This window comes from Capsicum annuum, chromosome 6, assembly GCF_002878395.1.
Source record: "Capsicum annuum cultivar UCD-10X-F1 chromosome 6, UCD10Xv1.1, whole genome shotgun sequence".
In the NCBI taxonomy this organism is placed as follows: Eukaryota; Viridiplantae; Streptophyta; class Magnoliopsida; order Solanales; family Solanaceae; genus Capsicum; species Capsicum annuum.
The window spans coordinates 59,453,205-59,457,768 of NC_061116.1; positions in this window are offsets into that span (position 1 = coordinate 59,453,205).

The following is a 4,564-nucleotide window of genomic DNA, read 5'->3' on the forward strand; positions in this document are numbered from 1 at the left end:
CAGATAATTAATCTGTCACAATAGGTATTATATATGTTACAACAGATATACTATCTGTTGCATTATAAATATTTAACTATCCACAGATATAAAAATTATTGCCACTATATGTAAAGTGAGGAGGCTTAAAATAAAAAATTGTTGTCGTGTTCATCTCCGTCTTTTTACATTTTCTTCTTTATACACGAACTCCAATTATTTAGTTAGTACCGTATAAGCCCAGACTCATTGCATCTTTCCCATAACGGTATTGCACATACCGGTCATTTCTGTGCCAGTCAACAAACACTCAATGTATGCAAGCAAGTACGGTCAGCACGCTACACCAATTCTATTTCTCTAGAGCTCGATGTTCTTATTTTGACCTTTAAAATCACATGATTCCTTCGTTAAGAATTTAGCCGGCAAATGATCCATCAACTTACTCTACGTCATCAACTTAGGCAACAACTTCAAGAGTGGCTGCATGTGGGCTAAAAACTTTTCCTCGCTGAAGACAGATAAGTTGCAGTTATAAACCTTGATCTTTCCCTCATAGTGTAGTATCTCAACAGTGGGAAAATGTTTGACTTCTATATTTATATCTGCAAGGATTCTCTTTACCTTGGTCCAGCTCTTGTTGTGTGGATATGCCTCTTCCCTCTAACATATTTAATCGCTTCTTCATCCTATTGGAACATAGAAACTAACTGATCAAGTCCCAGGCCACTGAAATCAGCTTTCTTATGGAGATCGGCATACCTATCCTTGAAATTGTTGTAGAAGTTGAGGTCTATTATCCTATCGGCAGCATCATAAGCATCCGGGTACGCTAATTGCCTACCCCTCATAAACCAGAGAATTTCATCAACATACTATGGTATAAGAAGATAATTAATTTAAATAGGTTAGTAATTATAAAGAATAAAAACACAGTGGAAAGAATCTGATGCAGAGGGTTCTTTGAATCAGTTCACAGATTACCCAGCCAAAATAACCCATGCAACAAATGTGTATTATGTTGCAACAGATTACGCATCGGTTGCATAGATTCTTCTTAGTGGAATAGATTGGAAGGCTAGGTTAGCAAAAGTAAACTTACATTGTCCTCGTACCACACACGCATATTTGTCATATTCTTGAAGTCTTTGGCGGCAAATGAATGCATGGTGTATTCTTTTTGAACCTTCCTCCTGTCATTCATGATTTGTTGTAGTTCCTCCTCCTTCTCCTTGCCAAACACCGTGAATATGTCCACCTTCTTCAGCGGCCCCTGAACTTCAACAACTCTTAGAGTGGGAGGAGTTGCAATTTTGGCTATTTTCATAACGGAGAGAATTTATCTATTTTTTCTTCTCTTTCTCCTAACCGCCAATGTAGGAGTGCATGGATCCCTCACCTTATTGGATGGTATGATACCCCTTCTAGATTTCAACTCCTCGACAGGTTCAGCAATAGTCTCTATCTTTTCAAGGAGTTTATCCTCTCTGTCCTTGTACACTTTGCATTTGCAATGAGAATATAAGGGTGGGGAGGGGTGAGAGGGACCACTATAAAGGTGGGAAGGACCGGTATAGGGGTGAGAGAGACCTGTGCAACGGGTGTTTTCAAAAGTGTTTATTTTTTACTGAACATGCTCATAATCACGACTAGCAGCAGCAGTAGCAAGATGGTTGCCACCATCACAAACAATACTTCCAGCAACACCTCCAGAAGAAGCACCCAGATCTGTTGCAGTTTAAGGTTGGTCGTGAAGAGCTTCAACATTAGGCAAACCTTGCCTAACTGCTCTTCTTATGGATATTGCTCCAGCCAATTCCTTCTTTATTAACTCCACCGTTGGGTCTTCTTTTGTATCAACAAACCCAGAGTAAGAAAAAAAGTCATTCCCAGCTCATCATCGGTAGGCACAATCCAAGGATGCATAACCTATAAAAAAGGACAGGAGACATTTAAATCATATAACAATAATTTATAGTCAATTGGGTTACATGGATGTTAACATAGCTAACTTATGCAACAGATGATCTAGCTGCCATAATAACTGATCTGTATGTCACAATAGATTGATAATATATTGCATCAGATTATGCATCTATTGTATAATTTGTATCAGATGGGTAATCCGTTGAGTCGGGTTCAAATAAACAAAGTAATATATGGTTAATCTGTTGTGAAATATGGATCATTTATCGCAACAGATTACCCATCTGTTGCACCAGATATAGTTGATGAGTAATCTATTGCAACAAACGAACCACTTTCGCAACAGATGGACCATCTATTTCAATATCTTTTTTTGAGAAAAATTATTTTAGTTGAAAGAAGACGTACTGCATTATCTGGAGGGTTAAATAGATCAGCATCCTGCTCCTTAATATTTTTTTGCCTTCCTTTGCAGCTACCAACCACCTAAGGATCCTTTGATGAGAAACCTCATCCGAGTAATCCTTGAACTACTTTTGGAGGGGAGGAATGGCTTCACATGCCCAAGCCTGAAAAATGTAAACATGAAGCAAGCCAAAAATAAATCATAATAAGTATATAGTCATTATAAATTAATGGATGGGTAAAAATAGTGATCAATTTTACCATGAAAGCCTAGGGAAAACAGTATAATGTGATCGTCCCTATGGATAGCTTTGTCAGTAAATACTCGAAAGTCAAGTAGTAGTTGTAATATCCCCAAGAATAGTCGTTGAATTTGTCAAAATCATTAGTAAGCGCCAATAAATCATCTTCTATGATTTTCCTGATGTCTCTTGCCAATAAAATGGAATGGACAAACTAAACTAAGCATAATTTCTCCCTGTAGTGCTTTGGTATGTCTTTATCCTCGAGATCTGCCATCAAATCCACAGCTTTGTAGCTACTACATCCAACAATGCCCAACAACCCATCCTTTTATCCCTTGCATTTGTTGGACCCTTTATGGGGTGTTTCCTTGATGAGAGGTTCTTCTAGATGATCGCATCTCAGGCCTGTCACTATGGCAAACTCTTTTAACCCAAAACAAACCGGCATACCACAGTAGTTGATCCAGATTTCATCCATATTTTTTTCACCCTCCTTCGGATCCTTATCATCCCTCGAATACTTGATCCTGCGCTTGAGAAGACTATATACCATGCTCATTAGAAAACGGAGAGTGCGATCCTTAAGCAGCTCAAGAAAGTATGCAAAGCAGTTCTTGTTAAAGAGTTCGTCTATGTTTTTATTCTTCATAATTCTCCTTAATTTTTTAAAATGTTTCCCCAATTGACATTTAAGTACAAGATCACCAGTTACTTTATCAGGTCTATCCATCGGCATCGCAACTCAAAACTTATCGATACTAATGGTTTTGACAAAATCATGCTAGGATTTCGATATTATTTCATGCCCTATTGGTGAGGAGGAGTTATCACTTTCCTCGGCTTTATTTTTCCCTGATTAAGATTATTCAGGAAGTTTCTCCGAATCTATATGTACTCTAGCCATTTTTGTTGGGTGGTCAGAAGTTGATCCACTTTTAGTTTCTTTTCTTTTAGGGGACATTTTTTAACTACAAATAATAGACAAACAAAAAATACATTACATTTGATGTCTCTATATTTTTAAAAAAACAAAAAAAAGCTAAGACAAATTTCAAAAAATTATTCTACGCCACATTACAAAAAAAATACTCCAACGGATAAGCCATCAGTTGGAACAGATGGGGAATTTATTTGAAGACCTATTTAATATCTCCCAACAGATATTCCACCTGTTGCAACAGATGGACCACCAATACCACAACCAATGCCACCATCAATACCACCAAAACCACCACCAATACCACTAATACCAACACCAAGACCACCAACACCACCACCAAAAATATAAATACCGACACCAACAATAACATCCACCAACAACACCACAAACACCATCCAATAATACCACGATAGTCAAAAAATACTAAAACAAAACTAGGGTTATCTCGGGTGCTTCCTACTTTTTTAGATATTCACATCCGTTACAACTGATGCTATATCTGATTTAATTATCAAATAGACATTTAAATTTGTTGTGATAGATGACTGAGCTATTGAAAAATTTTTAACAGATATTGGTATCTATTGTAACAGATGATATATCTGTTTGAAAATCTTTTTTTTCTTTCAATTTTAAAGAAAGCTTTTATCTGAGTAACAGTTACTAGTAAGAGTAAGTACTACAAAATGCGGTAAAAAATAAAGAGTTTTTTTTCTTGGATAACCCAAAAATATGTTCATTGAGTAGTCTTATCTTGTCTTTTTAATGTCACTAGTCATCTGTTAGAACAGATACCAACATATATTTAATTATCAAATGGACATTTGCATCTGTCGTCACAGATGACTGAGCTGTTGTGATATTTAAATAGATATTGATATATATTGTAACAGTTGACATATTTAATTATCAAATGAAAAGGGTTTTTAAACAGATATTTGTATCTATTTCAACAAATGACTGTGATGTTGGGATTTTTAAACAGATATTGCTATCTGTTGCAACAGATGACATATCTGTTTGAAAATCTTTTTTTGTCTTTCAATTTTAACGCAAGCTTCTGTCCGAG